Source organism: Giraffa tippelskirchi, chromosome 1 (assembly GCF_054371585.1).
Source record: "Giraffa tippelskirchi isolate mGirTip1 chromosome 1, T2T-mGirTip1v1.2.pri, whole genome shotgun sequence".
NCBI classification, from domain to species: Eukaryota; Metazoa; Chordata; class Mammalia; order Artiodactyla; family Giraffidae; genus Giraffa; species Giraffa tippelskirchi.
Window position 1 is genome coordinate 28,048,764 of NC_137275.1, and position 14,416 is coordinate 28,063,179.

Genomic DNA, 14,416 nt, shown 5'->3' on the forward strand with positions numbered 1-14,416 from the left:
CTGAGCAGTAAGGGATGTAGTAAAGAAAAAATCTCACCATAAATGAGAAGTATGTTTTTGTACATTAACTCCTATACCCATTAACTTATCAGCTGCAATAGCAGTGACAACAAAATATTCTATCAAGGTACGATTACATTTTTCTATGAAATTTTATAATACTTTGGTTTCTTGCAAAACTTTACATAGGGGTTCTAAGGAAAAGCTAATATTAGGAACAGACAAAGTAGTAAATAGCATTTGAGTTGATAACACATGAGTTTTTATGGGGGAAAAATAATGGGTGGTCCCCTAACACTTCCACTTTCAATATAAATGATCAATGTGTTAAGCTCCCAGAAAAAGGGGTTCCTAACTGATATGTAGTAGTTCCTACACCATTGGCTACAATATGTACAAATTGAGAGACTATTTCAAAAAACAGGATTTGGGGAAGATAGTCCATTCACAATAGTTGGTAGAGTCCTCCAATAAGCAGGGTTCCCCAAATGCGAGAAGTTGGTCCATAGAGAAGTCCCTCAGTAGCCTTGTCATAGTCTGTCAGTAAGTGGATATGACTGTTAAAGTAACACATGAAATTGGCACATAATACTTGTGTTCAAGTATTGAGTTATATCTTTACCAGTGCTTTATAACTTAGCAGACAGATAAATTTTGTCCATAGAAAGTCAAAATTAAGAAAGGACAGGCCTTGTTTGCTGGGCAGATGAAGTTGTACTGAGTTCGGGTCCAGCTCATGTTTCTCCAGCCGAAGATTCTCCAATAGCTTTCTTCATATTTTTCTTTTAATTGTAGCATATCCTTGAAGGCTGAGGTGTGAATGACAACCCACATTACAGTCAGGCTTTCAAGAATAATCTACTCATGAGAATAGCAGTGAGTTAGTGGCACATATTTCCATGTTTTCTGTCCAGGGATCATCACTAATAAGGTGTTTGTCTTCCCCTGCAAAATCACATCAGCAGGTATGGGAGAATCGTTAGGCCCCTTTACTTAGACTTTACTCCAATTGCATGTATTTCATTTGTGGATCCAAACCCTTCATCATCCCTAACCATTAATAAGTGGGAGGTTCTCCTTTTTGCACTTTGCCAGTTACACATGGAAGAATCAGCAGTTGAGCAATTCAATCATGTTTATTAATAAAGAGATCATACTTTCCATCACTTTGTAAAATTACTCAAATTTCTCCTTGGTAGTCTGAGTCTATAATTCCCCCACATACATAGTTCCTTGTGCATACATTGATATTCCACCACCTCTTTTAATGCTAAACTGGAGCAATCTTTGATTAATCCAAAGTGTCCAGGAGGCATTTTGATTCCAATACCAGTTGCAATATCACATATCAATCTTTTAGTAAATCTATGTTCAAATATAGAGTACAAATCCAGTCCAGTGGCCTCAGGAATAGCTCAGAAAGGAGCTAATGCTCCTGGGCTAATTTCCCAATAATCAATTGTTTCAGTATAGAAGTCTATTTTTATGAATCTTTAAGTTTAGAATAGTCATTCTCTTTAAAGGAGGTTCTTTTTATTAAAAAAAAAAAAGAAACAGTGAGTTAATGTCAATTTGTTACATGCATAATGTCAGAGAAGATTTATAGGATAATATGATTTTAAACTTAAATGTAGAACACTTAGTAATATGCTATATTTATCAGATATATGCTACTACAATAAAGTTGCATGGTAAAGGACTACAAAATCTCAGTGGTAAAAGATACTAAACATTTATTAACTCCTGAGTCTCATTAGTCAGGGCTTAATTAATCAGGCTGGGCTCATGTGTGTATGTGTGTGTGTGTGTGTGTGTGTGTGTGTGTGTGTCTGTATGTGTGCTTGTGCCCAGTCATGTCCAACTCTTTGTGACCCCCATGGACTCTAGCCCACCAGACTCCTCTGTCATGGGATTTTTCAGACAAGAATACGGGAGTGGGTTGTCATTTCCTTCTCCAGGTTAAGGAGGTTCTGATTCTCCTATTGTTGTTGTTCAATCACCAAGAGTCTTACTCTTTGCGACCCCATGGACTATAGCATGCCAGGCTCATGTGTTTTTCACTATCTCCCTGAGTTTGCTCAGACTCATGTCCATTGAGTTGATGATGTCATCCAACCATCTCATTCTCTGTTGTCCTCTTCTCCTCCTGTCCTCAATCTTTCCCAGCATCACAGTCATTTCCAATGAGTCAGCTCTTCATATCAGCTGGCACAAGTATTGGAGCTTTGGTTTCAGCATCAGACCTTCTAAAGGATATTCAGGGTTGATTTCCTTTAGGATTGACTGGTTTGATGTCCTTGTTGTCCAAGGGACTCTCAAGAGTCTTCTCCAGCACCATGATTTGAAAGCATCAGTTCTTTGGTGCTTAGTCTTCTTTATGGTCCAACTCTCACATCCATACATGACTACTGGAAAAACCACAGCTTTGACTATATGGACCTTGGTTGACAAAGCAATGATGTCTCTGCTTTTTAATATGCTGTCCGGATTTGTCATAGCTTTTCTTCCAAGGAACAAGTGTCTTTTCATTTCATGGCTGCAATCACTATCTGCAGTGATTTTGGAGCCCAAGAAAATAAAATCTGTCACTGTTTCTTCTTTTTTCCCCATCTATTTGCCATGAAGTGCTGGGACTAGATGCCCTCTAAAGCACCCCAAAGTCATCTAGATGTCAAGAGAAATCATTAGACTTTGATTTTAAGAAGTTCTGTCAAAAATATCAAAGGATTTAGAACATCAGTCAGATAAGATCATAGGTCACTATGAAACAACAGTTATTCACTCAGCCAAAGTAACAATAAAAGATTTCAGAAGCAAATACAGAACAAATCACTTAGGAGGTAAAGAAACTTAATATCTGTTATCAAAGGCAGTTCAACATCCCAAGAAAACTTGTACCATGCATAAAACTCTTTTCTCAGGGTCCACTTTCCACTGATCTTTCTTATCACTTTTTATATTTATCACTTTATTTTCCCATTCAGAAACAGACACCTGTAAGTCAGGCCTATTGTACTTCCTTTTCCCTTAACAACATGCAATTCCATTCCTCATAGCTTCTTTACTAAATACATGCATCCTACTTTCCTTAAGCAACTATGAACTCTCCTTTATATTAAAATTCTGTGAGCATAAACACCATTGATAATTTCTAAAAAAATTTAGTTTCCTTGGTACCATCTCAAGATGGTACCAAATATATTCATTAATAATTTTAAATCTTTTTGCTTCTGTGTTAAAAAAAAAGTCAGTGCTTAGTAATTACTGTTTTAGCACCTTGTTTTGTTTGGAAATGACCTAATTATTTAAAATTCCATCATTTAACTTAATTTAGCACAACCCTATAAATTCAATTTATCAAAACCTGGGGGAACTATTTTAGGTAGACATTCCTAAAGCGTAATTATTCTTAATAAACTTTATCTAAAAGCTCTTATCTCATTTACCTTTTCTTTCCTTAAAAATTTCTTCCCATCAAGTTACTTTGTAAAGCAGACTCAAAGTCTGGCTCAAATGTGAACTATGCTGTCACCAGAAATCAAATATCCCTATAAAGTTTTCAGCCTCCGTTTTGTCCTGGGATTTTTAAACTCCATTATCTTTGTGTGTGTGTGTGCTTAGCTGCTCAGTTGTGTCTAACTCTTTGCAGCACCATGGACTGTAGTCCACCAGGTGCCTCTGTCCATGGAATTTTCCAGGCAAGAATACTGGAGCAGGTTGCCATTTCCCCCTCCAGGGGATCTTCCCAATAAAGGGACTGAACCTGTGTCTCTTGCATCTCTCCCACTGGCAGATGTTTTCTTTACCATTGTGCCACCAGGGTCTTTGGTAACATCTCTCTGTGTTCTTTAGCTCATTGTAGTCCCCAAAACTTTACAGTCTGGGTGGGTTCCTAAATTTTGGAAGAATTAATCTCCTATCCCAGTCTATCCTTGCTTTAACTATTACCAGATGAACTTTCTTTTTGTTAACCTTGCTTCACCACTTTCAGTATTTAACTTGTGTAAACTTTATAGCAGTTCTTTCAACTACCAACTGGAAAGTGGAGACTTGGTCAGCTAAAGTGTAATTTTGACATTGTAAAATGGGCAATTGTCCTTGCATATCACATAATTAGATCTCCAACTGTGACTTCTCTTCAATCAATTTTAATTTGGTTTCATGTACCTCATTGTAGGCAGAGAAGAGGATCCAGCCTCTTCAACCTAGAGTGGTACATTCTTGTCCTTCCTCAATTGGCACCAGCCATAGGCATTCAATAACTTGAAAAGTTTGGCGCACTCTAATTTAGGGTCCCATTTCTCATGCAGTACAGTGTATTTGCCCCATTCAGTAACTAACAAGCAGTAAAGAAGAAAAGCTATGACAAACCTAGACAGTGTATTAATAGCAGAGATAATACTTTGCCAACAAAAGTCCATATAGTCAAATCTATGGTTTTTCCAGTAGTCATGTATGGATGTGAGAGATGGATCATAAAGAAGGCTGAGTGCCAAAGAATTGATGCTTTTGAACTGCAGTGTTGGAGAAGACTCTTGAGAGTCCCTTGGACTGCAAGCAGATCAAACCAGTCAATCCTAAAGGAAATCAACCCTGAATATTCATTGGATGGACTGACGCTAAAGCTGAAACTCCAATACTTTGGCCACCTGATGCAAAGACCTGACTCTTTAGAAAAGACCCTGATGCTTGGAAAGATTAAAGGCAGGAGGAGAAGGGGATGACAGAGGGTGAGATGGTTGGATGGCATCACCGACTCCATGGACATGAGTTTGAGCAAGCTCCAGGAGATGGTGAAGGACAGGGAAGCCTGCCATGCTGCAGTCCATGGGGTCTCAAAGAGTCACACATGACCGAGTGACTGAACAACAGCAACAACAAGCAATAAGGCAAATGTTCCTATCTGAGGAAAGGGAAGCTTTATTAATCTTAACCTCTTTCTTCTTAGAGTGGTATTTTGTTTCATGAAGCCTGCTCACAGCACCAATTTATGTTTTCCTGAAAGTTTTACTTCCATTTCAGATTTGAAGACTTCATTATCAAAAGGTACCACTCGTTGCACACAATTTCAACATTTAATAGAGACTTGCTTAACTTAATTTCAATATACAATCATTAAAAGAAAATGTTGCAGGAAGGGGGACCCATTTCAAGGTCTGAAACTGGGTTCTTGTCTAACAGAAATGAATTGTCCAAGGAGACAGTGTGCTGAGAAAGCAAGAAACTTTATTGGGAAGGGATGCCCAGGTGGAAAATATTGGGATTAGGGAGCCCAGGAGAACTGCTCCATCATATGGCTCTCAGTCTTGGGTTTTATGTTAATGGGATTAGTTTCTGGGTTGTCTCTGGTTAATCACTCACTCAGGGTCCTTCCTGGTGGCCCACACATTGCTCAGCCAAAATGGATGCCAGTGAAGATTCTGGGAGATAATAGGCCACTTGGCATCTATCCCCTTTGACCCTCCTGAATTCTTTTGGCAATTTTTTAGTTCTCTGTTCCTTACCAGGACTCCCTGTTATAAAATAACTCATACAAATGGTTACTATGGTGCCTGGCCAGGGTGGGCAGTTTCAGTCAGTGTTTTCACTCTAACAAAAAAGAGAAATAGAAGCAATAGAGTAACAGCACATACATCACCAAATTAGGCTGACCAACATCCAGTCTTAAACAGCTTGCTAGGAAGTCCTTTGTTAACAGCAATCTTGTATCCCATCTGGGAAAATGTCCTAGGAAATGTGTCCACTCCACAGGTGAGATTTCAAATTGTAGTTTGGGGGTCTCCTGCTTATAATCCCAGGCCACAAACTGATATTATCATCAGTTTGCATGCAAAGATGCAGCTCTGGTTTTACTTTAACATTTTTACAATGCTGTTTATCTTATGCGTCATAGGATTTCCTTAAATCCTGGGTGCAGTTGGCCAGGCCTCTAGGAGCTCAAGAATTCCAAGACCAAATCCTTTTCCTTATCTAAAGTGCTGCCTGACTAACTGTGGTTGCAGGCAGGCATGGAATCCGGGCAGTGTCCAGGCAGGTCAGAAGTAAGGTCAGAGGCCTGTGCTCCTGCTCCTGACGCCTGAACAAAACTTCCTCCATTTTAATTTCCCCAACACTACCTAACATGGAGGTTTCCCAGGCAGCTCAGTGGTAAAAAATCTGCCTGCCAATGCAGGAGACACAAGAGATGCAGGTTCTATCCCTGGATTGGAAAGATCCCTTGGGAGAGGAAATGGCAACATATTCCAGTATTCTCATCTAGAAAATCCCATGGACGGAGGAGCTGAGCTGGCTACAGTCAATGTTGTCACAGTCAGACACAACATAGTGACTGATCATGCAAACACAAAACTATCTAACAAGTTAGCACCAACTAGTGGCTTAGAATAACATATATTTGTTATTTCAATTTCTGTGGGTCAGAAGTTCAGGCATGGCTAAGCTGGATCCTCTGTTTAGGGTCTCTTAAGCCTGTTATCAAGGTGTCAAATGGGCTGCATTCCTTTCTGGAGACAATCTTATGTAATGAAATTTAACCAAGAGAATAAATACCCCATCACCTTTGTCATATTCTGTTGGCTAGAAGCAAGTCACAGATTCAGCCTAAACACAAGGGGAAGAAATTATACTTAAACAAAGATGTAACACATTAGGGGGATCACGTTTTAGGATGTGTCAATCATATCCTTATATGACTTTTCTCTCTAGCTGATCTTAAGAGTTTTTATTTGTCTTTGGTGTTCTTCAGTTTCACTATAATTACTAAGGTATGGATCTGGTTTAATTTTTTGTATGCAGCTTATCATTATGCTTCTTATAAATGTATTTATATCTTTCAATTATTCTGGAAATTCCCAAGCATTTATTGGATTTCTATCAATCCGCGACCAGATAAATTTAATTCCTCAGTTTGAATTTTCTGTGAACACATGGAATAATGTAAATTTGAATCCTAGCTATGTGTGTGAGGGAGAAGTTTTGAAATTTTTAAATCTCAGAGGAGAATATATTATTTTTATTTTTTGCACTCGGAGTTCTAGAGACAAATAAACTTCCTCTTAGTCCCTTGACCTGTTATGCCAATTTTTCTCAGTCAACATTTTCACAGAATAAATAGTTGGTTTGGTTGTACCAGCTTTTTGTGGGGGTTTCAGTTCAGTTACCCTATTTTGCTTAGACCCTAGGTTCTGTTTACTGTCCCTCCACATGCAGCCATTGGGTCCCAATGATATGTGATCCTGATGTTGTCATTTATCCCAGCTTAGCCTCGTTTTCAGTTTTTTCTTGCTATCTTGGTTTCAGCTTACGATTCATTTGTTTGTTCTTTTGGTTGTTTGCTTGGTTTAGTTTTGTTTGATCTTTGGTGATTTTGTTATTCTTTTACTTATGGTGATTGAGAAATTTATTTAACTCTATTTTTGTCACCATTTACCTAATATCTTCATGTTTATGTGGACGTGATATTTTAGGGCATAGCCATATTGCTGATGTGGCAGTAAACATTTTTAAACTGTCTTTAATCATCACTCATCATCCAGGCTTGGTTTTCCTCTGAGAATTAAGTAAAACACTTCTCTCTATCCACATGGACAGTCATCTTGGATTTCTAAGCTGTTCTTTCAGCTGGCCTATGTCTTTCATGTTCCAGGAATTCAATCACGTGAGAAAGACCTTTCATTTGTTCATTTCTTCAAAGAGGATGAACATCTTTTAGCAATAATTTTCATGATCTTTTAGTATAGAGGTAGGAATGGATTGAAAGTTGGTTTGCTACAATCAGCAGTTAAAATGTTTTATTAGAAATAACCTAAAATGTTTTCTTATAACTTTTAACAAAGGTTTAAATTTATTCTCTGTTTATAACATCCAATCTCTACCTTATAAATCTGAAAATCAGAATAACTATTTTTACCAACTGCCAAGAAAACTTTGTTGTATCTTGAGTTATGATGGGAATTGGTCTGTAAAGAACTTTTTATCTTTGATCTTTTCCCTTCTTCTATGCTACAGAGCTGCTTCTACCTTCACAATTAAAATCTTAGAAGATATCCAAACTTTAGTGTACATAAAATTGGTGTGCTTGATAAAACTGTTTATTCTCTACCTACATATCTGTTTTGCTTCTATAAAGTGAATAAGACTATATTTTTTGCATTTTAAACAAGAACGCTTGGTGAATGTAATACACAAGGACTAAGGATCATAACCTAAGCAACCCTGTAGTGTATTGATTAAACAAATCATTCTAAAATCACTTTCTTCTCTTTTATGTGTATCTGTCACAGTGCTTTCAACTTTAGGAGGTATCATGAGACCAGCAAAATACTGAATTTAACTGGATTTAAAATAATAATTTACCTACATGGTGATTAGTTCCAGACCTAGATGAATTTGTTTCATGTTCTGGGTCTTTTCTGACTTGAACATTTTCATTTTATTATGTTCCTAGTATTGTAGTTATAAATTATAGTTTTGACATTTGATAATCTTCTTGGAATATTTGAATATCTCCTTTGGCTGTACAACTTTATATTTTTTTTCAATTCACTATCAGTACTTATTTGCCTTTTTCTTTTCTCTTTTTGCAGTCATACTGTTGAGACTACAAGCATCAGCATTTCCCATTGAGTTTCCTTCTAGTCATGCTAATTAGATTTTTTATTGTGATTTCCTTTAATTATCCAGTTATTTGTTTTATACATTTATTCCAGTAATATCTCACTTATAATAACATTATGTGTTGTGTTCAAATTTTACATAAAATGCAACTGATGGGGATAGTTTATAAAATTTATAGACTTATTTTATAATCAGGTTTATCTACTTTTTGTTTAATACAATTTATCACTTAAATAACGTACTCTTGTATTTTCTTGAATTCATATCCATCATTTATCTAGTGTTAAAATAAAAGGATTACAATTTTATTCTCAGAAAAAAATTCGACCTTTTTATATAAAGTGAGTAATTTACTATAAGGGTAGTATAAAATATCCACTGAGTAATATCTCAAAGTAAGTTATATCTGGCCACTGTCAGGACAATAGCAAAATATCTTACACAGTTAAGAAGGAGTTTGTTCTCTAGAAGGGAATAGATTAAGAGCACATGGAGTCATTCATATCTCAGGCCTTTATTGTTCAAAATTAAGCCTACGGTGATGATTTGCTAGGAAAGCTCAGCAGACACTGAGAAAATCAGAGTGGCTGGAGATTTAAATCTAGTGGCTTAAGATGTCATCCTACAGTAGAAGGGGTGAAACCCATACAAAAAAACTAAACATGAACAAGATGAACCAAGAACTATTTTCTTTGTTAAAGTTTTCTAGCAAATTTACCTCATAGTGAAAAGAAGAAATACAGCTACCCAGGGGCTTTCTTGAGCCTGTCTTCTGCTCTCCAGTGGCCACAATCAGGTATCTTGGAGATTTCGCTACAGTGCTTAGGCATTTGGGGCCAGAGCTCACCCTCTGAGAAACATGGTAATATGTGCTGGGAACCAGGAGAGATTAGAGGACAATAGCCTCAGAGTAGCCTTGACACAGCTGCAGCAATAGAGTTTAATTGGAAAGGAAAAAAAATATCTCTATATATGCATATTTGATCTAGTAGACTTTAAGCCTTACTTTCAAAATTTCATTTCATCATATTTAATAAACCTACAGTTCAATAGGCTTTTGTACCAGAATTGATCATTCTCATAGCTTGTGTGGGTTTTTCATAATATGATACAATATTTATTCACTTGGATCAAGGAAATTAAATATAGCATGTCAGTTATAAGAATCATTTAAAATACATACATAGATACATACCTAATCCAAGAATGACAAATTCCAAACCACTGCTATATATTTTTTTTTCTGCCTTTCTGATCACCCTAAAATGTTTAGTATTAGAAAAATTTTGGACAATTAGATCTCTTCAGTCTTCAGCTGTCATATATTTGCTGTACTGCTCTTCACCAGGGATCATGAAAGTCATGATTCATTATAACAATAGCAAATGTATTGTGGAATCCTTTTGTGGAGGAGATACTCTTAATATCTCAAGTCTTCAGGATTTCTCTACAGTTCTGTTCTGGATGTGTTCAGTGAAACTCATTGATCCTGTTTCGCAAATCAGGAAAACTGAAAATCACCGAAAAACATTTGCCAGAGTATCTGTGGATATGTTGAAACCAGTTTACTGTGACTGAAAACTATGTTTTTCAAGAGAGAAAAAAAATTATATGCTCTTTAGATGTATTACTATGAATGAGAGCTCAAATTTGAATATTAAATCTTTAAGTTGAATAGTTTGCTCTTTTTATACTTTTTATGTGCCAAGGTATAATACTTGCTTGTTTATATCTCAATGCCTATGTTGAAATTCAGAAAGTATTTCTTTAACAAGTTTATTGATTTATTTAATTTTTGGTCACACCCTAAGGCATGAGGGATCTTAGTTCCCTGACCAGAGAAACCTCATCCCCTTCATTGGAAGCTGGAGTCTTAACCATTATGTATTTTAATGATGACATGCTTTTTCAAACTACATATTTCCTTCTCAGAAAAAATGACATTATAGAAAGCAAGGGCCTGCAGCATTAGCAATAGCGGAAAACGAAGAATAAAATTTAGATTTGTTTCCCCAAAATGTAAAGAATCCACCTACAATGCAGGGGACCCAGGTTTGATCCCTGGGTAGAGAAGATCCCCTGAAGAAGGAAATGGCTACCCATTCCAGTATGCTTGCCTGAAATATCCCATGGACAGAGGAGCCTGGAGGGCTATAGTCCACAGGGTTGCAAACAGTCAAACATGACTGAGTGTCTAAGCATTATTATTATCCTCAAAATATAAAGCTTTTAAGTGGAATAAAATACTAGAAAGGGGATAGGTGGAACTTTGGTTTTGCTCCATGCCATGCCCCATCAACTCTGCCTAATGTTTTTAGAGTCTGAGGTACTCTCCGCTTGTCTCACTGAGAACTTTCCTGGGCAGAGTAGCGGTGAGGAAAATGGGTCACGATGTAGAGTTTGCCTTCCAAGTATTGTACTTTTTTCCTCATGTACCAAGCTACATGTCATCAAATTCATCAAAAAAAACAAACAAAAAAAATCAGCCAAGCTGCAAAAAAGAAGAGTTTCTGATATCTCAGATTCTGATCCAGAATGGTGTATATATGGAGAATCAACATGATTGTGGAATAAAGTATCAGTTTTGTTGGTACTGGATTGACAGTAACAATAACGATGTAAGAATAGTAAGAAAGTTGATATTTGTTTAGTGCTTCCTATGGTGTGCCATGCAGTTTACATTTATTAGCTTATTCATTCCCACAGTAACCCAATAAGATATATATATGTATATTTTAAATTTTATTAATTCATTGATGTTGGGGGTTTCACTGGGTGTTTGTTGCTGCCCGGGCTTTCTCTAGCTGCAGCAATCGGGAGCTACTCTTTATTGAGTGCTTGGGCTTCTCATTGTGGTGGTTTCTTTTGTTATGGAGTACAGGCTCTAGAGCCTGTGGGCTTCAGTAATTCTGGCACATGGACTTAATAGTTAATGGCTCCTCTGCTCTAGAGCACAGGCTCAATGATTATGGCAAACAGGCTTAGTTGCTCTGCAACATGTGGGATCTTCCTGGTTTGGGGATCAAACCCAAGTCTTCTGCGTTGGCGGGCAGATTTTCACTGAATCACCAGGGAAGTCCTCCAATTAGATAACTTTATAAATGTTATAATTATCCATATTTAACTGTGGTGCAGGAGAAGACTCTTGAGAGTCCCTTGGACAACAAGGAGATCATACTAGTCAATCCTAAAGGAAATCAACTCTGAATATTTATTGGAGGACTGATGCTGAAGCTGAAATTCCAATACTTTGGCCACCTGATGTGAAAAGTTTGAATCTTTTCCGACTCATTGGAAAAGACCCTGATGCTGGGAAAGACTGAAGAAAGGAGAAGGGGGCGACAGAGGATGAGATGGTTGGATGGCATCACCGACTCAATGGACATGAGTTTGAGCAAACTCCAGGAGATGGTGAAGGACAGGGAAGCCTGGCCTGCTGCAGTCCATGGGGTCGCAAAGAGTCAGACACAACTGAGCAAGTGAACAACAGCAACAACAAGGAAGGTTTAACTATAAAATTTATCTTTTACTATAAAACTTGTTTATTAACCACTAATAATTTTAATGCTGTTCTAGTTATTCCAAGTATAAAAGCATAAGCAGACTAAATAATATTTAGGATTCTACTGAAAAATAGAACTCTATGTCTTTTCAATATCTTCATTCTCAGACAAAGTCTGAAAAAAATAGGTTTAAGTCACAATAGACATAGAAGTAAATTCATATTTGTCATAGATTTCAAACAGCAAAAACATGTCAGTTCAAATTCTTTCTCTCTTGCTTTGTCTCCCTCTGTTCTTTGTCTCTCTCTGCATCTCTTTTTGTCTCTGTCTTTCTCTCTATCAATCTGTCTCTCTTCTGTCTCAATCTCTCTGAATACATTACTTAATGTGTCTAAGCCTCAATTTCCACATCTATAAAAGCAAGCATGGTAATATGCTTCCTAGTGTGTTTTAGGAATTTAATTCGATGATACAAGTAAAGTATTACTCAGATTGCCTCTTACATAATGCATTATTTTCCATTTCCTCCACTCAATCTCCTCATGATAAAGTGTTGATATTTAGAAATCCCACACTCTATGAATGTTAATCTTTAAAAAACGTCAAGTGGGCCTCAAATGGCAATTTTTGTATTTTATACTCATTACCAGGAAACCAAAGTAATTTCAGAATATATACTGTAGGTTATGAAAGAACTATGAGATGTTGGATAATATTTCAATACTTAAAAATGTGATACATATATAAACAACTTGGCAGTGAGACGACATTATATAAAGTTATATTGACATAGCAAGGTGCTGAATTATATGTGGCCAAGAGGAGAGCAAGATAGTGTACAAAGTGCTAGTTGTTCTGCAGGAATTAAAAAGAAACTTAAGGAAATAAAGACCACAGAGGCCTGAGGCTTTTAGAGAAAGCCTTGGGTAGGCCCTGGAAGGATAGGTGTCCTATGAACATATGGGCAAGAGAAGGAGGGAATTCTAGACAAGAAATACTTGAATTAAGGTATAAAAATAGGAGTAATTGTGTGTATATGTATGCGTGTGTGTGTGTGTGTGTGTGTGTATGTGTGTGTGTGTCCATGGCGTGAATGTGTGTGGGCTGGGGCTAACAACCTGTCTGGATTACAAACTTCTTACTTGTCATCAGCAAGAAATAAGATTGGATGGGTTTTCAGTTCAGTTCAGTGGCTCAGTTGTGTCTGACTCTTTGCAACCCTGTTGACTGCAGCACGCTTCCCTGTCCATCACCAACTCAAACTCATGTCCATCGCATTGGTGATGCCATCCAACCATCTCATCCTCTGTCATCCCCTTCTCTTCCTGCCTTCAATCTTTCCCAGCATCAGGATCTTTTCCAATGAGTTGGTTCTTCACATCAGGTGGCCAAAGTATTGAAGTTTCAGCTTCAACATCAGTCTCTCCAATGAATATTCAGGACTGATTCCCTTTAGGATGGACAGGTTGGATTGCCTTGCAGTCCAAGGGACTCTCAAGAGTCTTCTCTAACACCACAGTTCAAAAGCATCAGTTCTTCAGCACTCAGCTTTCTTAAAATAGTCCAACACTCACATCAATACATGACTACTGGAAAAACCATAGCTTTGACTAGACAGACCTTTGTTGGTAAAGTAATGTCTCTGCTTTACTGAGGCCGGATTATGCATTCCTGAACTCCAAGCCCAAAGAGCAGTGCTTCGTCACGGGTTTGGCATGAAGATTCTCAACAATTTCAGTTAGCAATATTGATTGGCCACATATCCCCAATTTGTGAATACTGGGCCATTTTCCCCACTTATTTGTGTATTTTCTCAACTTTCAATGTATTTGATTAGCATTGATTTTGTTTCTATTAAAGGTAAAGTATATTTATGCATTCTGCCTCACCAGGCACCAAGTTTGTGACACTAGGAAGAAACTGAATTAAGGTCAACATATTTATTCAGTGCCTATTACGTATCACACTCTGGGTGAAGTACTGAGGAGACAGCAGTGAACGAGATACAGAGAATGTCTGTATCCACACAGTTTACAGTCTAACAGAAAACCCAGATGTTGATTTTTTAAAAAGAGAATGCAAGGAGTTTTGAGAGAACAGACATCTAGAGTGCTATAACCCAGTCTAGGGAATAAGTGAAAATTCACAAAGGAGAGAAGGGCCAACACCTTTTCTTAATGGAGTTACAAAAAAGTTGAACACATCTTTCTATTGTCTCCTCACTCTCTTATGGCAAGTTAGGTACTTAGAGGGATAATGGGTCTTTATTCATACAAGTTTCTTTGTGTCTACTATCT

At 37.2% G+C, this 14,416-nt stretch overlaps 1 protein-coding gene across 3 annotated transcripts in view; it reads left to right on the plus strand.

Moving 5' to 3' along the window:
* The window catches only part of ADAMTS3 (ADAM metallopeptidase with thrombospondin type 1 motif 3), a 335,418-nt gene that overhangs the window by 10,340 nt on the left and 310,662 nt on the right, over window positions 1-14,416 (plus strand). The window lies entirely within an intron of this gene.